The sequence below is a fragment of the Schistocerca nitens genome, chromosome 3 (genome assembly GCF_023898315.1).
Source record: "Schistocerca nitens isolate TAMUIC-IGC-003100 chromosome 3, iqSchNite1.1, whole genome shotgun sequence".
Classification (NCBI taxonomy): Eukaryota; Metazoa; Arthropoda; class Insecta; order Orthoptera; family Acrididae; genus Schistocerca; species Schistocerca nitens.
Genome location: NC_064616.1, coordinates 469,843,807 through 469,870,319, shown reverse-complemented (window position 1 = coordinate 469,870,319; position 26,513 = coordinate 469,843,807). Strand labels below are relative to the sequence as shown.

Sequence of the window (26,513 nt, the reverse complement as noted above, 5' to 3'; positions counted from 1 at the left end):
CCTGTGAAAAAGCGTCTGTTGCGGTTCGCAGTTCCAGTCTCACTGACTGTAACGTTTTTATCCCTTCTGTGAAAGAGCTACAAGCAGTCAGATCAAACATCAATAAGGAAATCGCAAGAAAATGCTTTCAGCTCATAGTGCAATGTTGAAAAACTTACAATGCTGCACAACAGGTAAGGCCTCTTTCCGCTGCTGACAAGCGAATTTTGGGTTTCTAGGAATACGTAACTATATTTATGAAATGCCACATTTGCATACCTGTTGAGTATGACACAGCATACCAATTAAACACAGACCCAATCAAAATCTAAGTGAGTAGTATTTTACTAATTCGTGTCGATAGAGGCATGCTTGTGTACAGATACTTTCGTCGTAAGGTTATCATGGTTAGTTTTATTTCATTTCTTATAATACAGTGCACAATTTTCGTAAGGTTTCCTTTAGTGTTGTTAAAACAATAGTAAACATGAGAGAGAAATTAATCATCAACGATATATGCGAATTCTCAGATGTTACCTATGACAGTCTGACAATGCACATGCAGTTTATTGATTACATGCATGTAGAAAACTTGTTCTGAGTTAAAGCTGTCAAACAAAGTTTGAAGAAGAATAAAATATCACTACCACACGACGGCTAATGTAGAAAATACTTTTCTGACATATTATGGCACGATGCGCTCTCCCTGCACATCTTCGAGATTCATCTGCTGCCTGCTGTCTATTAAACCTGAATAGAACAAAATGTCACAGTAGTTAGCCATTTTCCACATGCGACTACTTTGGGTTGAGAAGTGAAGGGAATTATGTTCAAAGTTCCGTTAGATTGATACCTTCAGCAGAGAGCAGAATTGCGTTTTAAAAAATGTAGCACTGAATGTATTCGAACTCGCGACATCTTATCTATGCTACAAGCTGACACGTAGCTACAGCAGCTCCAGAGCTCGGCAACTATTCCTCCAGAACGTTTGGATTCCACAGCACTGTGAGATTATGCAAATAGCCAGGTCTTGACTTCTGAGAGACAAACAGTTACAGCTTTTCTTTTGGACTGAACGACGTTTTCTAGTAACAGATAGCGCAATAGAATAGCTCAAGTGGAAAGGAACACTTCCTATTTAAACTTCTGCATCCTACACTGTTGGCAGTTGTGTGTAGGTGGCAGTTACGTGATTTTATTGCTGTGATTACAAAATAGTCGAATGTATGCACTGGGTAGCCGAGGCAGCTAGTTCATGGTGATTCGGTCAACCAAGTAAATGAATTTACTGAACATGCTGCAAATTACTACAGGGAGCCTGTGTGTCAGAATTCTCATCCAGTGTGGCGCAACTGCGTTACGATAGAAAAATGACTCGCAGAGAAGAGGATTTCGTGGTCTGTTGGACAGATGGTAGGTTGTTATACCTATGGTCTGGGTTCGATTCCCACTTCCGTCAATGATTTTAGATAGGGAGAGACAGATTCCATTCTCTCCTGGCTACACCAAGTGAAGGAGATATAATGGCTGCGTGGTCTGAAAATTCACATTAAAGATGATATTCCTTCTTTACCAAGTAGACGGTAGGTTGAACCACAATAAAGTCTGGAGTGGCGACATGTAGAAACTCTATCACCAGTAACCTTTCTTATACTAGTTATTTATTTCAAGTGACGACACAAACGCTATGTATGGTCACAGGACACTTATTCCATCTTTTATTTGAGCTTCTGTATGTCGATAAAATTGGTTCTAAACTGGGAATGCAACTCAGACCGCCCTTAACGCGGAATTTGATCCCTTCGTGGCAATACAGCTCGGCTACAATTTGTTGTTTGTTCAAAACTGCAGATTCCTCAACACCTTCACGTATTACGCGTGAATGGGATCGAATCCTGGCCCGGCACTAAAGATTTAATTATGTATTATCAAGCTCTATCATGAGAACACCTATCTGCTGGTGGATAATAATTTTGATTTTTAATGTATTTTCATTCGTTGTCAACACTAACGATATCTGACGTTTTCAACTCCCAGTGAGACACAGAACTATTTGCGAGATGACTGTAAGTTCAAGATGCTATTCTGAGCAGCTGGTGGAGAAAAATTCGGTAGCTGACGTCTCTTTGTGTGTAGTCAACAACGATATGTGTGGGGCTCTATTCCCAGTGAGCGCTGAACTCTTCGTCATATTATTTCAGTTCGTCGTGTCATTTAATGTTCATACATATTCTCAACTAGCTGCTCGTGAATAACTTTAATTTTTAATGTCATTTTGTGTTAAATAGTTCAAATGGTTCAAATGGCTCTGAGCACTATGGGACTTAACTTCTAAGGTCATCAGTCCCTTAGAACTTAGAACTACTTAAACCTACCTAACCTAAGGACGTCACTCACATCCATGCCCGAGGCAGGATTCGAACCTGCGACCGTAGCGGTCACGCGGTTCCAGACTGAAGCGCCTAGAACCGCACAGCCACACCGGCCGGCCCCCACCATCTGGTATCAATGCATTACCCTATCATCCATTATATATAATCATTTTCATAGTACACTTGATATTATAGATGAGTAGGACACAAGACAGGACATAGATAATGTCCGTTTGACGTCAACAGTGTGTAACATTTTACTTTTTTTGAATAGGACAATGTTCCTCTCCAATAATTTTTAGATTAGTTACAATAAGCTTACGCTGCAAGAGAATTCGCTTGTATTTTTCAATATGTGGTCTGTTGTCGGTTTGAAGGCCTTCCATAACATCGGCAACGTAGTGCAACTCCACCGAGGGCTGTCTGGAGTAGGGTGGAGATAGCAATGTGAAAGTTGCGAGCTGTCGAAGACGTTCTTCATATTCCTAATGCGATTAGGACATCGTATACTCTTGACGACGTTTAGCACCTGTGCAGTCAGTCACCCAATTTCAGAATTCATTTTGAGTAATCCTGCTAAATTACCAAAATATTGTCTTTTTATATTGATGAGTAATATGGATAGTCGTCACGTTCATGTGCCGTCTACAACGCAAATTTAATGTTACTATCCTAGGAACTAACCTGCAATACGTTTTGTATTTCATAATCGGAACTATCTGCATTAACCGTCATCAGAGCAATGTCAGGGAACAGAATGCAGCAGTGCCTTGCTACCTACTTGAGGACCTGCTTGAGTCGTGTTCTAAGGAAAGGGTAGTTGCTGGTTCACATTATATTACACTAGCGAGAAGTACCGACTTTTCCTTTTCTCTGCAAACATCCAGAACTAAATTCAGTAACTAAATGCTAAGAATATATTTGCATTGTGCCAACTCAAAGATCAATAGATATGGATATAGATATAGATACAGATTTTTATATTTAAAGCCATTCTCGTTCTGCGTTGGAATAAACATCATTCATTATTTGCTTGTTCTTGTTACGATTGTTATTGTCATTCTCTCACTTAAGAGTTTTCGCATTCCTATTTGGTATCGATGCACATGAAGAGTGGCTATGAAAGAAGGGAATACTGAATGTTACGTCATGCAGAATACACTCATTTACTTCGGCTCCTCGTGATCTACGCTACAGGAGAAGTGAGATACATAAAGTTAACAGTGTGAGGACAGACCTGGTAGCACAACTGTGCAACTACACAGTGTTACCAGATAAAATGGTGCTGCGGAATCGACAGTGTAGTACGGACTTTGCCACAGTAGCAGACAGCTGGTAATTTAGGACCATGACCGTGGATTACACTTTGGTCAGTGCTGGTTAGAGTGCTGCAACTGTAAATGGAAGGCTTTGTTTGATAGTCTTATGCTGATGCTGTCTGAATAAATTATGCCATTGGATACAAAGCGGTTTAGTTTTGAGACGTAACCCACGAGGGGGGAAGGCACAGTGGTCTGCTTCAGGAATTCCAAGCAATAAAACACAAAAAACAACCCAGGAAGGGAGACATGCAGCCGGCCGCGGTGGTCTCGCGGTTCTAGGCGCGCAGTCCGGAACCGTGCGACTGCTACAGTCGCAGGTTCGAATCCTGCCTCGGGCATGGATGTGTGTGATGTCCTTAGGTTAGTTAGGTTTAAGTAGTTCTAAGTTCTAGGGGACTAATAACCTGAGAAGTTGAGTCCCATAGTGCTCAGAGCCATTTGAACCATTTGGAGACATGCATTTGGAATCTGTTCATCGTTACGGGGTCAAACAAGAGGGTAACATTACTGAAACAATGATCGGGCTACTTAGTATATAATAGAGCATACAGATTTCAAGGAGGAAACGTATGAAGACGCAGACTTCCTCGTTATCAATATGTGCGGCATATCTTTCGTGTTAACGAAAGTAAATTCCCGCTTTACCTCTTCTTACGTGTCAAATGAAATGAATGCCATGAGGAATAGAATATTTGCTGACTGCGTCTCTTCTTGCTTCCATCCTTACCAACATATTTCTTCATTCTCGTGGTAATCATGACATTCTATGTGTATGCTGCAAAAGATTGCAAGTGGACAAATTCGACATCGAGGTGCAAAGCGTTATATTCAATTCGAATAAGCTTCCGGTGTATTTTTACTTCGTTTGTATTTTTAGATGATTGTGAACGTTACGGAAAATTATCTCACATGCTTTATGTTGAATGAGAAACATTGAATGATCCGTTTTGCTTTCCCTACGTTGAAATGATATAATGTCGGCGTCAACAGGCTTCTTCCATGCCGGAAGCTGAAACTTGTATCATTCTGGATTAATGATAATTGAATGTCTCATATGTATACATAGCCCACAAGGCGACGTCAGAAACCATCAGGGGAGAACGCCGCATAAAAACCAAACGTGCGCGCGCGTCTCCACTCTGAAGAATCGTATCGGAGAATCACGGCAAGCATTTCGCTGAAGAGCTGCCTCGTCAGAGAGCCTAGAAATGGCAGCGTCGTAGCAAGTATTTGTCAACACTCTGATAGTGCATTTACTTCCGGGTGTAGGTCGGCGTTACCTCGCTAAATTCACTTGACATTCGTTTTCCACATCGAAGACTCGTACGATATAATCCACTGCAAGATGACTCAATTAGAAAGTATATTTAATTTCTGGACTCCAAGAACGGCGTTCTTCACATAAGTAACACCTGTTTGTGTGTGCATTCGGGAGGACGACGGTGCAATCCCGCGCCCGGCCATCCTGATTTAGGTTTTCAATGATTTCCCTAAATCGCTTCAGGCAAATGCCGGGATGGTTCCTTAGGAAGGGCACGGCCGATTTCCTTCCCCATCCTTCCCTAATCCGAGCTTGTGCTCCGTCTCTAATGACATCGTTGTCGACGGGACGTTAAAACAGTAATCTCCACCTCCTCTGTTCGTGTGTTTAAGGTTGCGTTTTGAGGCTCAGGCAACATCGCAGTGACTATATTCCGCCTCTGGCCGCCAGTGTGTCGTTAGCTCAGAGGTTCCCTTGTGCGTTGCAGTGCTTGTACTATAAGACATAGCAGTTCGAATCACGGTAGAAGCCGCTGACTACAACCTTTTGTTTTCCCTTTTAATTAATGGAGTTGCAAACTGCTAGTAAAAATTTCTTATGCGAAATCTGAAGAAAGCCTTTAAACATCAATCTTCGTCCGATTTCGACTTAGTAAATTAAGTTAATATCATGGATTTCTGCTTTGCAAATTCCAAGGTGCTTCACTGTAAAATAGACCCTGAAAAGATTCAAACCGACTGTCAACGATATAAATTTGAGCTTTGTTCGTCATATAGGTCTAACATGTCAGAAGGTTGTTTATGAAGTGCACATGTTCATTAATGTAGTTCCCTTCTTCTAAATTTTTGCAATAGCATTTAACTGTAGACGTTTTCTAACACCGGCGTTAGCAATTCCTTTCCGTTCTCTGAAACCTTCAAAACGACAAATTTTTCTGGTTTAAATCTGATGACCTTAACTATCACTTCCGATCAACAATAAATACTTCATGAACCCATACATGGAACTCCAAATGTGCAGTGTTCCTGCACTGCTACAGAGCATGCATTGCAAGGTATTCACACAGTTTATCGCATAGACTTACCATAAGGAATGAAACAAGAACTGTAATACACTTTACACACCACAGACGCTCACTCTGGCTTGACGAAAACATCCAAACATTGACCAAAAGTTGCACAAATAATTGAGTTTGAAAGGAAAAAGAAACGAGGTATGAAGCATTTATAAATTCATCGAATGTAGTGAGGTGGTTTAATTTCGTCCCAGTCTATAAAATTAATTTCGGGCCATACTCAGCTCTTGCCGATTAATGTAATATAATACCCGCCTACTAATCAGGGCGTCTGTCTCCGTTGCTTTTGAGCGTGAATGGAAATTGTAGAAATTTTCTGTGGAGCAACATTTAATAATAAAGCGTTTTAAATCATCAAAAGCGATGAGCGGTAGCAGGCGCCTTCGATAAAGAACGGGGGAGTGCAGCGCCGCTGCTGTCGCCACGGCCGCTGCCAGTAGCCAGCAAATGGATCCCGGAGCTTTGCCGCATACGGCGTCCAGAGGAGGACAGTCTGCAGGAAATCTGCCGCAAAATCGTTACTGGATAAAATTTTGATATCGGTGTGTCACAAAGCGAAATAGATTGAATCTGCGCTACCATTACATTCACGTCTTCAGCATTCAGATAGAAGAGGCTATAAAAATATTTTATGCCAGCTGCTCTCGATCCACTGATATTATGAACAGAAACAACGCACGCTACCGCTAGACCACAGGCGTAATCAGGCTAGAGTTTCTCTATCATGGGACAAGTTTTCCTCCAGGAAGTGCCGCAGTCTACAGTGTTGCCAGATTGTGCAGATAACCGAACTTAGAGAATTAGCGAGTTGGCCAGTTTTTTTGTCCCATGTCGCGATCGGCGCGGACTTAGCCTCTGAAGCGGCCGGCCGCCGGTCAAGTTTTATGTCAAAGAGTGTACGTGTCACCCGTCAGAGGTGTACCTAGAGGTATCAGGGGTCCCATAACACTCCAACTGCACACGCCTCACACTATTACAGAGCCTCCATCAGCTTCAACAGTCCCCTGATGACAAGCAGGGTCCGTGAATTCATGAGGTTGTCTCCATATCCTTACACGTCGATTCACTCGATACAATTTGAAACGAAACTCGTCAGACCAGGCAACATGTTTCCAGTCAACAACAGTCTATTGCCACTATTGACGGGCCAAGGCGATGCGTAAAGCTTTGTGTCGTGTAGAAATGGCTCTGAGCAGTATGCGACTTAACTTCTGAGGTCATCAGTCGCCTAGAACTTAGAACTAATTAAACCTAACTGACCTAACGACATTACACACATCCATGCCCGAGGCAGGATTCGAACCTGCGACCGGAGCGGTCGCTCGGCTCCAGACTGTAGCGCCTAGAACCGCACGGCCACGCCGGCCGGCTGTGTCGTGTAGACATCAAGGGTAAAGGAGTGGGCCTTCGGCTCCGAAAGCCCTTATTGATGATGTTTCGTTGAATGGTTAGCACGTTGACATTTGTTGTGGCCCAGCATTGAAATCTGCAGCAATATGCAGAAGGGTTGTACTTCTGTCAGATTGAACAATTCTCTTCAGTCGTCGTTGGTCCAGTTCTTGCAGGATCTTTTTCCGGCGGCAGTTCTGTCGGAGATTTTATGTTTTACCGAATTCCTGATGTTCACGGTACACTCGCGAAACGATCGTACGGGAAAATTCCCACTTCATCGCTACCTCGGAGATGCTGTCTTACATCGCTCGTGCACCAACTCTACCACCACGTTCAGACTCGTTTGCATCTTGATAACCTGCCATTGTAGCAGCAGTAACCGGTCTAACAACTGCACCAGACTCTTGCTGTCTTATACCGGCATTGCCGATCGGTGCGCCGTATTTTGCCTGTTTGCGTATATCCCTATTTGAATACGCATTCCTCTACCAGTTTGTTTGGCGCTTCATGTTTAACACTGTATTTGGACGCTGCTGTTAAGATGGGTAGGTTTCTGTCTTGAGCAATGATACAGACTACTGCAGCTGCGAGTAAGGCGGCAGTTTCCACGGTTTGAAAGAAGGCAACAAGGCTGGAAAAGTCGTGTGGCGCCGATTCACAAGGAAGGATGGTTTATCTTTACTTTTGCAGTCTAGGGTGAACAGGATCGTTCAGTTTTATTCTACGTTGCCTATGTCAACTTCTACGGAGTCCTAGCTGGACTGAGAAAGATTTACGAGGCCATCCAGAAAAGTAATGCCTCCGTATTTTATATCTGAAAACTCTTAGAGATATTTAAATAAAACAAACGTTATTGACATTCTACAAGTTCATTCTTCGTGTCTGCATATTTTCAGTCCTCCGCCGCTAGAGGGCCTCGAAGCGCAGCGTGTGACATGGCGGTATGTAACGTAACTATGTCGGTGCGTAACAATGTGCTGTAATTGAGTTTTGAATTCAAAGAGTTCGCCCACACATGGAGCACCCTCTTCTTCAGCATGACAATGCCACACTGCACACGAGCGCTGCGACATTTACGACAAGCCGACACCCTAGGTTCATTGTCATTGATCATCCTCCTTGTAGTCCCGACTTGGCCCTATCCGATTTTTATCAGTTTCTAAAATTTATAGGATGCCTTCGAGGACTTCACCTTGAGAGTCACGAGGCGTCGAGGTTATGGCTCCGTCAACAACATGAAACACTCTGCAGTGACGGTATTAACAAACTGGTCTCTCGTTGGAAGAAATGTGTTTATTGCCAGGATGACTATGCTGAGAAATAAATACCTAGAACTGAAGCATACAGATTTAGGCTGTTAATAACATTTGTTTTATTTAAAAAAGTTTAACAGTTTTCACATAAAAGATTCAGAGGCATTTCTATATCTACATCTACGTAGATACTCCGCAAGCCACCGTACGGTGCGTGACGGAGGGTACCCTGTACTACTACTAGTTATTTCCTTTCCTGTTCCACTTGCAAATAGACCGAGGGAAATACGACTATCTATATGCCTCGATACGATCCCTAATTTGTTGTATCTTATATTCATGGTCCTTATGCGCAGTGTATGTTGGCGGCAGTAGAATCGTTCGGCAGTCAGCTTCAACCACCGGTTCTCTACATTTTATCAATAGGTTTCTCGATAAGAACGTCGCGTTCCCTCCAGAGATTCCTATTTGAATTCCCGAAGTATCTCCGTAACACTTACGTGTTGTTCGAACCTACCGGTAACAAATCTAGCAGACCCCCTCTGAATTGCTTCGATGTCTTCCTTCAGTCCGATCTGGTACGAATACCAAACACAAGAATAGGTCGCACCAGCGTCCTGTATGCGGTCTCCTTTAGGTGAACCCCTCTAAAATTCTCCAAATAAACCAAAGTCGACCGTTCACCTTCCCTATCACAGTTCGTACATGCTGTTCCACCTCATATGGGTTTGCAACGTGTGCTGAGATATTTAAATGACTTGACTGCATCAAGCAGGCCACTAGTAATACTGTATCCGAACATTACAGGGTTGATCTTCCTGTTCATCCGCATTAATTTACATTTTCCCACGTTTGGGGCTAGCTGCCATTCATCATATCAACTGGAAAGTTTGTCTAAGTCACCTTGTACTCAACTTGGACATCTTACAGTACACCATGCCATTACCAGCAGCCGGCCGTGGTGGCCGAGCGGTTCTAGGCGCTACAGTCTGGGACCGCGCGACCGCCACGGTCGCAGGTTCGAATCCTACCTCGGGCATGGATGTGTGCATTACTTTGCAGAACGCCATCATATGAAGGCTTAGTGCACGGGGGAGCTGGCAGTATGGCTTCCCTACGCTCGAGACAATTTGGAATATCTGCGCTGAGGATAAGGAGTACAAAGAGTTTTTCAATTTATTGGCGCAAGAAAATGGCTCTGAGCATTATGGGACTTATCATCTTAGGTCATCAGTCCCCTAGAACTTAGAACTACTTAAACCTAACTAACCTAAGGACAACACACACACATCCATGCCCGAGGCAGGATTCGAACCTGCGACCGTAGCGACCGCGCGGTTCCAGACTGAAGCGCCTAGAACCGCTTGGCCACACCGGCCGGCTTGGAGCAAGAAATAAATCCAAAATTAGAATAATTTAAAATACGTGGCTTGCGATCAGCGTTGCTAAATTATAATAGTGCAAATCGCAGAATGTAAAACGTGTGTGTTGAGAAAAGTAATAAGTTTGCGTCGCAGAAAAATTAACATCGCGTCCAAGAATTACGAACATTCCACGAGTGAAATGCCATGAACAATCATCATGAGTGGAATACGAGGAAGAAGAGGGAAGCTAACTGCAGCAGGCGTGGCGAGGCCAGTCACATATCGGGAGAAGGGCTTGTGTGGCCAGGGAGCGCGCAGAAGCCAGTTCAAGTCATCGCAGGAGCAATGGGGGTGCGCTGGGGGTACACACGTGGAGGTCGGAGGTTCGGCGCACAGGCACGTCTCCCGAACATTCTTCAACGAGCTACGTCATCAGAAGTGCGCAGAAACTTGAAGTAAGTCGTGGATCACCTCAGTTATAGAAGGTGCTTAAATATTAGCAATTAGATACTGAGGAGTGTCTTCATGTTGAAGAACTCGAAACGGATAAAGGGATGCACGGTGAGTGATTTATATAAAAACGAAGAGCAGGAAATCGTTCAAAAACTGTAGATTCAAAAGAAAACAGTGGTTTAGCAAATACTCAAGTAACGAATAATGATGATGAAACTATTAAAAATGGAACTGTAGATAGTATTGAGTCAATTGTTGCAAGCCCTTAAAGCTTTTAAGAGAGGGAGAAAATTGGCCTCAGATAGCAAAATTAGTAATAATAACAGTAGTTTTGATAAAATGAAGGAGGATATCAAGGAAAATAACATTAAAGTAGAAGCAGCTCTCACTGAAAACACAGAAGCCACTAACATTCAAATGTGAGGGGCGTTCAATTAGAAATGCAACAGGAGTCCAATACACCGTATTATTTCTCACTCTTTTGGCTACAAAATCCCATTTTTTAACAGAACCTCCGTTCAATGCGACTACCTTACACCACCTTACTGGGAGGTCCTGTTTGCCCGCTTGGTACCACTCTACTGGGTGACGTCGAAGTCAACGTCTTGCATTATCAATAACCTCCCCATCATCCACGCACTACTTCCCGCATAGTGTATCCTTCATTGGGCCAAACAGATGGAACTCGGAAGGTGCGAGATCCGGGCGGTAGGGTGGATGAGGAAGAAAAGTCCAACGAAATTTTGTCAGCAGCTTCCGGTTCGAAGTGATGAACCCATTTTTCTTTACCTGTTAGAATGTTCGACAGAAAGTTGTCAGTATCAGCCCCGTAATGAGTAAACAATTCAGCACAGATGGTCCTTCGATGCTCTTTATGGTCTTCTGTTAGGCAGTGAATATGTTAGCAATAGCAACAGAGACGTCCAGTTGTGCAGTGAGGTGCTTGATTGTGATCTGTCGAGTGAGAGTGTCCGCACATTCCAACACTGCAGGCGTCACAGCTGTGTGCGGCCGGACAGGACGCCATTTTGAAGGCTACCTAATGCGCTGCTACTTATCGGAACTTCATGAGACTATAGCGGCTGAAGCGGGAATATTCCACGATGTCTCACAACAAATTCCGCGTTTTGTCAACCAAAATTGTCCGAGAAAAAGAAAGTGTTGCATTACTTATTGAACGCCCCTCGTAGGAGCACCTGATAGGTACAGTAACGGTAAAATAGACAACAAAATTGAAGAGTCTATTAAAAGTACTAACGAAGGAACTAGACAATTAAAGTTAAGGATTGTGAGTTTTATGGAAGAACACAAATTGATAACAATATGAGTTATCCAAAAGCGTAAGAACAAGTGAGGCACCTGTGGGAAAACAAGGTAATGAGGTCAATGATAGTAAGAAAACCATTAATCCCTTGAACACTACATTTTGTGAGGAGGCTGAGAAATGTGAAAGGACCGCCTCTGGAATGAATAATAAGGTTGCTCTCCGTTAAGGGGAGGTTTACTATTTTTTGGTTCAAAAATCGATTTTTAAAACTGCATTTTTGGATCCATAAAAGTGTTTAGAATCCACCCCTGCAACGGTTTTTCCGAATACGGAACGGAAATGTTTGGTATTCGCGGTTGAACAAAAAACTACACCTGCCTGAAATCGGCCTTTTTTACGCACCAGTTTTTTTTTTCTTTCGGAGGACGAGTTATTGTACCGGTGCTTGGGAGGAAACACACAAAATTCAAATGAAAGTTTGAACGCGTGTGTTTGGAAGTTAGCCTCCAAGCATTTGCATTCTGGTGCGAAGACTGTGGAGACTGTGACTTTCCTGGCAGTGAGCAGCTTCAACGAAGGGTATTCAGAAATTCTGAAGACGTCACCCTGGGACTCTATTCGACGCATTTCTCCAAGCATTCGGACGACCACTGAATTCAGGCGGCCGAAAACCGCTTGTCACCGGCCATACGACCGGCTCTGGAGCAGCGCAGGATGGCCCAAATCGAGCAGAACGCCCTCTGCGAGGAAGGACTAGTTTATTGACCCGGAATAGCAGATTGAACGTACGTTGCATAATATTGTATTTATATGTAGTCAAAACTTCAAACGCATTTTTCTCGAAATGACCTTTTTTTAAACTTCCTGGCAGATTAAAACTGTGTGCCGGACCGAGACTCGAACTCGGAACTTTTGCCTTTCGCGGGCAAGTGCTCTACCAACTTTTTTTAAGTGCCCTGCCAACTTTTTTTACGCTCTATCCATTTTTTTAGTGTTTTTTTACTTTTTTACCACTTTATTTATTTATTTATTTATTTCCAATGTCAGGCTTACCACCTTTGCTGACATACATTTTGTTGTACTACCGCATAAATAGTGTCTACAATGTCCATATGTTGACAAATAGTGGCTAATTAGAAAATTAATTAATTAAGGAAATGAATAAAACTGAAAATGCCCAACTGAAAGACATGAAGATTACGGATAGTACAAATACAAAAGAAACAGGCTCCTGTAGCAATGAAATGAAATTCGTGTCGGGCGCGACACCTGCTCACGACCCGACGTTCGATAGAGCAAGAGAGCCATCTATCGACTCGTTCTCCAGACGTTGGTGTAAGACTGGGTCGTCTTCTCGAAATTAACTAAGGGTCCGTAAGTGTGATCGATGTCTATCTCGGCTTCTTCGTCTATCTCATCTCTCACCCGTCACACCCCATCTGGCCGGCGGGTCGATAGATGTAAGTCGCAAGTAATTAACGAAGTCTTGCCCATATTTCTTATGCTGTTGCAGCTTCGTGTGTCCATCCAGGAGAAAATCTCAAAAATCAATTTTGTTCTTTTCCGATTCGTTATACACGTAGCCCACCACCATTCCCCGTGTCCATGTCACTGCATTGGTTTTTTGGACCGGAAAATAAGATTCTTGGGGGAAAAAAAGTGTGTCTGATGAAATTGTGTGAGGGGCGGAGCGTAACAGGAACGCCAATATCTGTTGTGCCAAGTGCCACACTGGAGCCGTCCCACTACATGCTAAACGATGTTCATCAGTGTCCACTGTTGCGCAGCTTAAACATAGTGGAGTGTCTGCCAAATGAATCGCGTGCCGCCGTTGATTCGTTGTGAACTTCCTATTTACCACCACATACCATGTTGAGCGTACCGACGTTGGGAGGTAAACGTTCCGTATAACGCGCCATATCTGTCGCCATTTCTTGTCTGGGTACTTCTTTTCCAGGGTATTCCTGGGGCACCGGCGCAGTAGAAGTTGGTATACATCTCGCGTCGTCGGTAGTCGTGTTGTTGGGAAGGAATCTCTGACATAGCTAAGCTCCAAAAAAAAAAAAAAAAAAAAAAAAAAAAAGACTTGAAATGTGACAGCTTCGGTGAAATATGGCCCACATTGACTGGGGGCACCATTGAAGTGGGCGCTAGTACATCTGCCAACGCACCCGAGATTTTGCGAAAATGACCGCGCCAATGTCGGAAAATCGTATTGACGAATAACGCCCGTGTCTTTTCATATACGTTCACTAGACCAAGTCCACCCTCTCCAGGTGGTAGCATAAGCGTTGTGTATTGGATGTTAAACAGGTGTCCCACACTCACGTAGGTTCCGAAAGTTGCTTGTATCCGTGATGCCATTGTGCGCGTTAAAGGCAGGACATGCGCTACGTGAGTGTGTCTCGGTGCTAGGTATACGTTAACATAGGTCACCCTCTGAATCATATCTAACGCTCTTAATTTCTGTAACAGCACCATTGTCCGCATCAGCTTCAATATGCGTCGGTAGTTATCCGCAGCTGTCCGCTGCACATCCGTGTGGAACGTAATACCTAGGCATTTTATGGTCTTAACTAACATGAGCGGGCCTTCCTCCCCCCGGTTGTAATCCTCGACCGACATTCATGCAGCGTGATTTTTGTAGATTAAGCACGCTTCCTGCCGCCATCCCGTATCGCTGTATCCATGCCAACGCCGTACGTACTTCTTCGCCTGTCCGTGCCACCAGCATCACATCGTCAGCATAAGCGCGGCAATGAAAGGTCAGTTGTGGTAACGGCACTCCCTCCAACCGTCTTCGGAGACCATATAGACAGGGTTACAAAGCCAATGCATACAAAAATATCGAAAGGGGGCAACCTTGACGAACTGACCTTGAAATAACAATGTAGTCAGTCCCCCGCCCATTCACCGAGACCTTTGATCGCACGCCGTGTAACAGTCGCATGATCACTAGAATGGTGGCCTGTGGGTTTCCCAATCTGCCCATCACCGCATGCAAAAAGGTATGATCTACTCTGTCGAACGCATGATCGAAGTCAATAGCGACGAGTGCCCCACGCACTCGGCATGCCGCTGCTAATGCGATGATATCTCGGTAGTCACCGAGCTCCGTATGTACATTACTCATACCACCGAGGCAAGTTTAATCTATGAGGAGTCTATCAGAAATTGAAGACCGCAGGCGAGCCCCAAGGATGCGCGCGAAAATTTGATAGTCGCAGTTCAAGAGAGTGAGTGGTCTATAATCTCCTGGCCTTCTGCCACCGCGTGGTTTGGGTATTGGGATGATGATACCCTCCGTGAATTCGGCAGGTATCTCAGTCTGCGGTAACAGGAGTTCGTTGTACATCTGAATCCAGGTCCGTCCCATGAGGTATGCAAAGGCGCGGTAAAATTCAATCGGGAAGCCGTCCTGTCCTGGGGACTTGTTCGGAGCACCCTTGGCAATTGCATCTGTCAGCTTGTCCTCTGTTATCGCTGTGATGAAAGTCTCTGCATCCAGAGGTGGTCCTCTATCTGGCATTGCCGAGATGACATCATGTAGTGTCTCGTGGTTCACTTGTACAGGTCCATATAACTGGCGGAAATAGTCAGTAAACACATGCGCAATATCACGCTGGTGCACAACTTGCTGGCCAGTTGTAGAGATTAATTCCCTGATCAATGTCCTGCGTCGTCGTTGGCGTTCACGTACTACGTGGTGCATGGAGGGGGTTTCGGCAGCAACTGTGTCCGCCAATCTCGCCCGGACCATTATACCTTCCATTCTTAGTCTCGTCAGCTGTAATAACTTGGCTTTTATCCTGCGCATGGCCGTGTGCCTTTCCGGCGATGGTTGTTGGGTCATCAGCTCCCTCATGGCTGTAAAATAAAAATCAGCCGTCGTGCTGTTCCACTGCGATTTGTCCTGCCCGTATCGTATCAACGTTCTCCGTAACGTTGGTTTTGCGCATTTAATCCACCACTGGAGAATCGAGGTGTATGCTCGTTGACGGCGAACGCAGGTCTCCCAGGCCGCCTCTATCGACCGGCGACATTCAGTTTCACGTAAAAGTGCACAATTCATTTTCCAGTGACCCTTACTCCGCCATATCTTCTGACGCGTTAGTGACATCGTACAGACGTACGCCATATGATCCGTAAAAGCCGCTGGCCAGATTTCGGCATCCAGTATCGCCGTCCGTAGAGCTCGCGTCACATACACTCTATCAAGTCTACTCGCCGAGTGTCCCGTTACAAACGTATAACCCGGTCTGTCGCCATGCTGCAGTTCCCAGGTATCCAGAAGCGCCATTTCGGTAATCAACGCACGCAGTTCCATGCATGGCACATAATGAGGGACTTGGTCCTTTTTATCGACGACACAATTAAAGTCGCCGCCCACTATATAGTTATCATAGCGTCCAGCGAACAACGGTGCTATCTCTTCGGTGTAAAAGGTTGCCCTTTCTCTTCGTTTTGTGGAGCCAGATGGCGCGTATAAACTGATGAAACGAACGCCGTCGACAGTGATCGCTATGCCACGTGCCGAAGGGAGAGACATGACGTCCTCCAGTCCTATTCCTTCCCTGGTGAGAATCGCCACACCGCATCCACTTTCATCGTGCACTGAATAATGTGCCTCGTAGCCGTAGAACTCTGGCGGCGATGTGAAACGCACTTCTTGTAGGAGTACAATATCCACGTCCGCAGCGCGTAACATATGTTTCAGCATTTGAATTTTAAGCGGTGTCCGAATGCCATTAATGTTTATCGTGGCAATGCGGTACGTCTGGCGTGTGTTCATCAGTTGTAGGGCGGTGTCATTAAGCGTCTATCTGCACCCCCGGCGCTCCTCACCACACTAAGTTGTTCAACATACCAACTCAGCTACCCAAGCACGACTCACGACCCGTCCTCACAGCTTTACTTCTGCCAGTACCTCGTCTCCTACCTTCCAAACTTTACAGAAGCTCTCCTGCGAACCTTGCAGAACTAGCACTCCTGAAAGAAACGATATTGCGGAGACATGGCTTAGCCACAGCCTGGGGGATGTTTCCAGAATGAGACTTTCACTCTGCAGCGGAGTGTGCGCTGATATGAAACTTCCCAGCAGATTAAAACTGGAGTGCTACTTCTGCAAGGTTCGCAGGAGAGCTTCTGTAATGTTTGGAAGGTAGGAGACGAGGTACTGGCAGAAGTAAAGCTGTGAGGACGGGGAGTGAGTCGTGCTTGGGTAGCTCAGTTGGTAGAGCACTTGCCCGCGAAAGGCAAAGGTCCCGAGTTCGAGTCTCGGCCCGGCACACAGTTTTAATCTGCCAGGAAGTTTCATATCAGCGCACACTCCGCTCCAGCGTGACAGTCTCATTCTGACTTTTTTTTATCGTGCGGTATGGTAACTTCAAATCTACTGAACCAATTGGCATGATTCTTTGTTTCCGACGAAGCTAACTAAATTGTCTAGGAGTTGTACCACTTTTATTCCGATCCATCAACTATAAATATTTCTAATTAGCCGACGAATTAGAAAAATCGATGGAAAAACCCTATTTATTTTCAAATGGCCGCCATTTTGTTTCCTATGGTCCAAATAATTTAAGCGAGGTTCATCTCCTAGAAAATCTTATATACTTCGCTAATGTCAACTCAGGCGAGCCGGCTGACCTGTGACACACCGCGCGTGGAGGTCTACATCGAAATTTTGTTTCTTTCCGACGGCATTTCCGCCTTTGCTCTCCGACATTTCCGGGCGAAAAAATTCCAGTTACTAGAGGAAATATCAATAAACATTTTGACTAAATTTGACATTGATATCTGTAACACAACCCGAGAAAAAAATGTTCAAAGAACATGCTTTTTTCGGGCGCAAGATAGTAAACCTCCCCTTAAATGTCAGGGTAGACTCGGTTCAAAATCCTATTGAAAGAAACACAGAGGAAGTGTATGACAAGGTAAACGATATTTAGCGCGAGGTCAGTGATTTTACTAAGAGGGGCACTGATCTTATTGCTGAAAACATATGGAAGACATTAAGTTCTAAATTAAGGAGTATGGTTACAGCAAATAATAATAGCGATAATACCAAAGAAGACCAATGTTTGAAAGTGTGTACTTTCCATAATTTCGATGCAAACGGGAAATTGCAGGGGGTGGACAAAAATAAGGAAACACCAAATACAAAACATTACCAAGCCTAACACGGTGTAGGAAAACCGTTGGCATTCGAAACAGCTTCCAATCGTCTCAGAATAGACAAATACAGGTCGTGTATGGTTTTCAAGGCAGTCTTATATCATTCTTCCCGAAAAAAAAATACTGGAAAATTTAGGTAACAATGGTGGAGGTGGATGGGAATCAGGCACCCTTCTTTCCAAAGTGGATCACAATGGATCAGTAGTATAGAAGTGTGGTGACTGGGATGACCAGCAGGGGAGAGGCGCCAATTCATCCTCGTGCTCACAAAACCAGTCCTGGACGATGCGAGCTGAGTACGGTTGAGTTACTAGTACGCTGGAAGGTGACACTGTCACTTGGGCAACGCGATAATTTGCAGTCATGTGATGATGATGATGTTTGGTTTGTGGGGCGCTCAACTGCTCGGTCATCAGGGCCCTTACAAAGTCCCAACTTTTTTACACAGTCCAATTTTTTTTCCGCAGTCCAATCTATCCACAGTCACAAACTATGATGATGAAATTATGAGGACAACACGAACACCCAGTCCCTGGTCAGAGAAAATCCTCAACCCTGTTGGGAATCGAACCCGTGACACCGTGATCCAGAGGCAGCAACGATAGCCACTAGACCACGAGCTGCGGACGCAGTCACATGAGGAGTTTATCAAGAAATTCTTGCATCAGTATTGGTCGCATAGTAGGGAGAGTGTTGTACGTAGAGGACAGTGTACCTAGAGGATAGTGTACCAGAGATCACATAATAGTTTTTGGTCGGTACGTCAGTCCACTGACTGATTGTAGAATCGCGTGAAGGAAGGCGCACTAGAGACTGTCACAAGCGGTTTCCGTCATTTTCTACAGTTTTTGTTGTTTATAGACATACGGCTGTGTTTTGTGTACCATTTGTAAATATTTTACATCGTATTTATTTAAGTGCTGTATAAAAAACTGAAGCTAGTACTATTACACTGTTAATTCTACAGGTACAGAATTTTATGATGAATAAAATGCTATATATATTTTAGAACTATTTATATAACATGTGGACAAAAAAAATGGTTCAAATGGCTCTGAGCACTATGGGACTTAACATCTATGGTCATCAGTCCCCTAGAACTTAGAACTACTTAAACCTAACTAACCTAAGGACATCACACAACACCCAGCCATCACGAGGCAGAAAAAATCCCTGACCCCGCCGGGAATCGAACCCGGGAACCCGGGCGTGGGAATCGAGAACGCTACCGCACGACCACAAGAGGCGGGCTAACATGTGGACATTTAAGCCATAGTTTGTTGGTCGTGTACCATCTTGTGCCCTGAAACAGAAGGTTTTTTTTTTTTTACCATGGAAGATGTGATACCTGCAAAAGAAATGACTTTCTTTAATGTCTTAATAATTTTACCTCTTTTGAAAATGTAAATTAGTGTTATGTATTCAGCTTTAATGTAGTCAACTGGTAACTGGTTTTTGATAGCACTTCTGCTTAATTTGATTTCACTTACTGATTATTGTTGTTAGAACAGTAATAATGTAAAGGTATACGATTAAGTACAATATTGATTGTGCGAATCAAAATGTTATTCTAGGTAAACTGTAGCTTTATGAGATTGGTGGCATAGAAAACAAATGGCTCAATATTAGGTAGGCCTATTGTTCCCGATGTATGTAAACAATCTATACAAGAAGCAGAATTAGTTCCTTTTGCGGATGGCACTAGTATTGTAATCAATCCAAGCATACATACAGCAACAGATCAAATGATAAACAACGTTCTTAAAAGTATCACTGACTGGTTTTCGGCGAATGGTCTCATTCTCAATTTTAGAAGGACGCAATAATATCGTTCTTCACCTCTAGAGGTATAACACCAATGATAAGAGTAACACATGGTGAAGAGATAATAAATACGGTGGAAACTTTAAAATTTTTAGGTGTCGATCCTGATGACAATTTAAACTGGAAAAAGTATGGACAAATCTGTTAGATCTTCTTGAAATTGAATTGGGGTGATAACTGTTGAGGTACACGATGTGCCTCCACCGGCCGAAGTGGCCGAGCGGTTCTAGGAGCTACAGTCTGGAACCGCGCGACCGCTACGGTCGCAGGTTCGAATCCTGCCTCTAGCATGGATGTGTGTGGTGTCCTTAAGTTAGTTAGGTTTAAGTAGTTCTAAGTTCTAGGCGACTGATGACCTCAGCAGTTAAGTCCCATAGTGCTCAGAGCCATTTGAACCATTTGATGTGTCTTCTGGTCTTGATCATTTTGAACTCCACAGTTGAAGCTCGTTAATATTAATAAAGAACCACCACAGCTGTGCTGATACACGTTTATTATCATGAAAGGTTTCGTTCAAAAGAACATCATCAGGTTAAAATTTTTAGGTGTCGATCCTGATGACAATTTAAACTGGAAAAAGTATGGACAAATCTGTTAGATCTTCTTGAAATTGAATTGGGGTGATAACTGTTGAGGTACACGATGTGCCTCCACCGGCCGAAGTGGCCGAGCGGTTCTAGGCGCTACAGTCTGGAACCGCGCGACCGCTACGGTCGCAGGTTCGAATCCTGCCTCTAGCATGGATGTGTGTGGTGTCCTTAAGTTAGTTAGGTTTAAGTAGTTCTAAGTTCTAGGCGACTGATGACCTCAGCAGTTAAGTCCCATAGTGCTCAGAGCCATTTGAACCATTTGATGTGTCTTCTGGTCTTGATCATTTTGAACTCCACAGTTGAAGCTCGTTAATATTAATAAAGAACCACCACAGCTGTGCTGATACACGTTTATTATCATGAAAGGTTTCGTTCAAAAGAACATCATCAGGTTACATGTAGGTGAACAAGACAAAAATTACGATAATGCAGTAGAATATTGGAGGTATGCAATTTACACTGCCAATAGTCTTCATAAAAAATTACAGCAGAATTGTGCCAGTATCATGACTTACGCAGTCTAATTATGTTTATACGTAACGGTAAATGCTAATTCTGGAACATCAGGATCATATAAACGTTCCCCTGGTAGACACACGGCGGGCAGTGAGTGCAGACGACTTGGCATGTCATGTACAGTAGAATGTCCAAAAAGGCCGCTCCGCGAGAGAGGTAAACTCCTAAACATATTGGTCGGCCTCTGTCGAGTGCGATTTATTTGTTGGGGGATATCATAGCTGTCACAATTAAAGGCAACAACCTCAATCACAGAAATGACATTGAAGTGTGAAAGATATCGCACAGGTGTCACATCATTTGCAAAAATGCGTGTAAACAAAAGCAAGACAAACAATTACGTACAATAAAAAGGAGTAAATGTCAATGCTTACACAAAATATTATCATTGGACAGATAAAACAATAATTCACTGTCTGTACGTAACGATTGTGAACTAAATATATGCAATACAATAGAAACAGTAACAGTGATCACACAGAATGGCCGTAACTGATGAATAAATGTGATTGCAAAATATCATATTGTCATTCAGTATGTAAAAATGTTTGTGTAGCAAATAGAAATGGGGATTACGATTTAACGCTCCGTCGACGACGAGGCAATTAGAGACACAATCTATGATTTGGGAAGGATACGGAGACAAATTGGCCATGTCTTTCTCAAATGATCCAGCCAAGCTTTCGTCTTAAACGATTTAGCAAATCATGAAAAACCTAAATTTGAACATTTAGCAAATCATGAAAAACCTAAATTTGAAAATGCTCCCGAATGGAAGACCAGCGTCTCAGCACCGCGCCACCTGGCCCGGCCGTGTTGCGAGATGCGTGTTCGCGTGTCTGACTGCGAAGAAAAGCGTGCCACGCACCTTGCTCAACAGCTGCGGCCTTGACATGTCGCAGGCTGCGCGCCACGGGCTCGCGTCCAGAGACATTTATTTGTGATCTCGATTCGTCGCTCAAGGCGTTGCATTAGTCTCGTCCGGTGCACGAGCTCCGACGCGTTTGTCAGGCGTACTCAACAACGACGCTCAAAGGAACTGATCAGTTTTAGAGGGTAAAAGATCGAGTGCGCAGAATTACAGAGCGACATCGCTTGCTCCCATCTGTTGCAGGAATCTAGAGACTATGCTAAGATCGAACATTATGGTGTTCCTGGAGGAAAATAAGCTTCTCTCAAAGGATCAGCATGGATTCAGAAAAAACTGCTCTCGTGAAATCATACCCGTCTTAGCTATACGCGACATCTTGCAAACAGCAGGTACCGAAACACGTACATTCCGACTTCCCAGATTTCTGAAAGGTGTTTGATGCTGTTCCACATCGTCGACTACTAATCAAGATACCATCATACGAAATACCCTGCAATGGTGTGAGTGATTCGAGGAATATTTGACTAACAGAACCCAGTATGTCACTCTGGAGAGCGAATGTTCCACATAAACGAAAATAACGTCGGGTGCGATACCAGGAAGTGCAATAAGGTCTCTGATGTCTTCAGTATACATAAACGATTTATCAGACAGAATGTATAGTATTAATCAAGATACCATCATACAAAGTACCTGGGCAAAAGTGTGACTGATTCGAGGAATATTTGACTAACAGAACCCAGTATGTTACTCTGGACAGCGAATGTTCCACATAAACGAAAATAACGTCAGGTGTGATACCAGGAAGTGAAATAAGATCTCTGTTGTCTTCAGTATACATAAACGATTTATCAGACAGAATTTGTTCAAAAAAATGTTCAAATGTGTGTGAAATGGGACTTAACTGCTAAGGTCATCAGTCCCTAAGCTTACACACTACTTAACTTAAATTATCCTAAGGACAAACACACACAGCCATGTCCAAGGGAGGACTCTAACCTCGGCCGGGACTAGCCGCACAGTCCATGACTGCAGCGCCTAAGACCGCTCGGCTAATCCCGCGCTGCAGAATTTGTAGTATTATAAAATTGTTCGCTGATAATGATGTTGTATACAGAAAAGCATCGTCGTGCAATTATCGTAGGGAATAGCATAGAGAATTGGAGAAAGTATTCATTTGTTCTAATGTATTGCAGTTCTCTTTAATGGTAGATAAATGCAGAATAATGCTGTTAACAAAGAGAAAGAACCCGTCAGTATACGATTAAAAGATTAGTGGTAAACGTCTTGAGCACGCCACATCACGTAAGTATTTTTTGGGGATATTACTGAGAGCAATATGAAATGGGACAGTCATGTAAAATCAGAGCGAACGGAAGACTTGGATTTGTTAAAAGATTCTGGGAAAATACAGTACCTCTGTAAAGAAAATCGCATAAAATACGGAACTGCGACCAGTTCCACCAATCCTATAAGTAGAGTGTTGTTCCAACGTTTGGTGTTCTTCCCAACTAGACCTACCGAGCGAGGTGGCGCAGTGGTTACCACACTGGACTCGCATTCTGGATAACTGCCGTTCAAATTCGCGTCCGCACATTCAGATTTAGGTTTTCCATGATTTCCCTAAATCGCTACAGGCAAATGCCAGGATGGTTCCTTTGCAAGGGTACGGCCGATTTCCTTCCCCATCCTTGCAAAAATTTGTCTCTAACAAGTCAATATCGACGGGTTGTTAAACGCTAATCTTCCCTCTCTTGCTTCCGAGTGGACCTGACAGCAGATACCGAATGAATTCATAGACGCTCTGGTAGGATAATAATATTCGGTATAGCTGCTACAAAAGTGTAACAGCAGTCCTTGGGAACCTAAACGGAAATCCTTGGGAGAAGCACGACAGTTCGGTATAGCCACTGCAAAAGTGTAACAGCAGTCCTTCGAACTTAAATGGAAATCCTTGACAGAAACACGACAAGTTTCTCACGAAACCCTGTTGAGTAAAAGTAAAAACTTGTATTCGAAGAAATCTGTACGACCGTTATACTCTCACCGAAGTCTATCGCGCATAGGGATCAAGAGAATAAGATAAGAGGGATTAGGGTACACACAGAGGCATATAGACAGTTTTCCGAGTTCAGTACGGTAATGGAATAGGAAAGAGAATCGATAATATTAGTAAAATGTACCCTCCACCATAAGCAGTTCTGTGTCTTGCAGAGTAAATATGAAGACGTGCTGGAGAGGCAGAACGCCAACTGAGACAAAGGCAACGGTTTTCTTTATTCGTGAATCAGAAACATAAAAATACAGGGACTGATGCACATTCAATGCTAAACCTTGTCCAAGTGGTGCTCTCTTGTGATTTCCTTCGTTGGTTATGCTGTAACTCTATACATTTTCAACTTCTTGTGTAAAACATTAAGACGTGTTAATGTTAGTATTTTATGTATATGTATGATTTGTCAGGTCTTTATTTCAAAATTTTAACTTAGTATGATGGAGTCATTTATTATGCGAAGGCGCTGGAGTATGTGGTGAGCCATTTGACGATTTGCATAACTTCCGTATAGTGCGATTTCCATCACTCCCGTAATTTTAACTGAATCTTCCCCCTCTAGCGAACTAAGATTAACAGTACTTAGGTAGAACTACTTTATGATACTTTAGTTTTATGTTTGTATATTGCCGCTGTACGTATTTTATGCCATATCACGATCAGATATAAACAATCGTATTCCATATTTTGAGCGTTGGTAGTATGGACCAAAGTAAGACAGAAATGTCTTTTAAACAGGGGCTCTAAAATGCATACCTTAGGAACTCTGGGCACTTTTCTGGCAGAGGGTTCAATGAACCACCTTCAACCTGTCTCTCTACCGTTCCACTCTCGAACGGCACGCGGGAAAAACGAGGACTTAAATTTTTCTGTGCGAGCCCTGATTTCTCTTATTTTATCGTGATGATCATTTCTCCCTATGTAGGTGGGTGCCAACAGAATGTTTTCGCAATCGGAGGAGAAAACTGGTGATTGAAATTTCATGAGAAGATCCAGTCGCAACGAAAAACACCTTTGTTTCAATCATTTCCACCCCAATTCACGTATCATGTCTGTGACACTATCTCCCCTATTTCGCGATAATACAAAACGAGCTGCCCTTCTTCGAACTTTTTCTATGTCATCCGTCAGTCCCATCTGATGCGAATCCCACACCGCACAGCAGTACTCCAGGATAGGGCGGACAGTCGTGGTGTAAGCAGTCTCTTTGGTAGACCTGTTGCACCTTCTAAGTGTTCTGCCAATGAATCTCAGTCTTTGGTTTGCTCTACCCACAATATTATCTATGTGATCGTTCCAATTTAGGTTATTTGTAATTGTAATCCCTAAGAATTTAGTTGAATTTACAGCCTTCAGATTTGTGTGACTTATCACGTAATTGAAATTTAGCTGATTTCTTTTAGTACTCATGTGAATAACTTCACACTTTTCCTTATTCAGGGTCAATTGCCACTTATCGCACCATACAGATATCGTATCTAAATCATTTTGCAAGTCGTTTTGATCATCTGATGACTTTACAAGACGATAAATGACAGTATCATCTGCAAACAATCTAAGACGGCTAGTCAGATTGTCTCCTATGTCGTTAATATAGATCAGGAGCAATAGAGGGCCTATAACACTTCCTTGGGGAACGCCGGATATTACTTCTGTTTTACTCGATGACTTTTCGTCTATTACTACGAACTGTGACCTTTCTGACTGGAAATCACGAATTCAGTCGCACAACTGAGGCGTTACTCCGTAGGCACGCAGCTTGGTTAGAAGACGCTTGTGAGGAACGGTGTCGAAAGCCTTCTGGAAATCTAAAAATATGGAATCAATTTGACATCCCCTGTCGATAGCACATTACTTCATGAGTATAAAGAGCTAGTTGTGTTTCACAAGAACGATATTTTCTGAATCTGTGCTTACTATGTGTCAATAAATCGTTTTTTTTTTTTTAGGTACTTCATAATGTTCGAATACAGTATATGTTACAAAACCCCAAATTGACGTTAGTGATCTAGGCCTGTAATTCAGCGGATTACTTCTACTTCCCTTTTTGGGTATTGGTGTGACTTGAACAATTTTCCAGTCTTTAGGTACGGATCTTTCTGTGAGCGAGAGGTTGTATGTAATTGCTAAATATGGAGCTATTTTATCAGCATACTCTGAGAGGAAGCTGACTGGTATACAATCTGGACCGGAGGCCGTGCCTTCATTAAGTGATTTAAGCTGCTTCGTTACACCGATGATTTCTACTTCTATGTTTCTCATCTTGGCAGTAGTCCTTGATTGGAATTCAGGAATATTTACTTCGTCTTCTTTGGCAACAAACAAACCATGGACGCTGGGTCAGGCATTTCCTTTAAGTCGGAAACCGAGTGCTTATTTTTTCCTAAGCACTTCATCTCATCTTCATCACAAAGAGGGGCAACTTTCCGAAGTGGCGTAAATTAAAATGCTTGCACCAAGCGGCCGAAAAGCCCCAGACAGAAACTTCCTAGTAGATTAAAACTATGTATCGGACCTCGACCCGAAACTCCGACCTTTGATTTTCGCGAGGAAGTGTTCTGCCGACAGAGATATCCAAGAACACCTCCAGACCAGCCTTCACAGCTATAATTTCGCCAGTACTTCTCCTTTATTTTGGAAACACCAGACACGGTCTCCCGGCCAGTAATGCCATGTGATCATTTCCTTTTATATGTGAATTTAAATTATATCTACTGTTACGATATTAAAGTATCCCATTTACG

At 43.4% G+C, this 26,513-nt stretch overlaps 1 protein-coding gene and 1 non-coding gene across 2 annotated transcripts in view; both read left to right on the top strand.

Moving 5' to 3' along the window:
- The window catches only part of LOC126249625 (1-acyl-sn-glycerol-3-phosphate acyltransferase alpha), a 716,534-nt gene that overhangs the window by 214,367 nt on the left and 475,654 nt on the right, over positions 1 to 26,513 (top strand). The gene's annotated exons all lie outside the window — the stretch shown is intronic.
- On the top strand, positions 16,953 to 17,027 carry Trnas-cga (transfer RNA serine (anticodon CGA)). The gene has a single exon. It is a non-coding gene; the product is annotated as a tRNA-Ser (tRNA).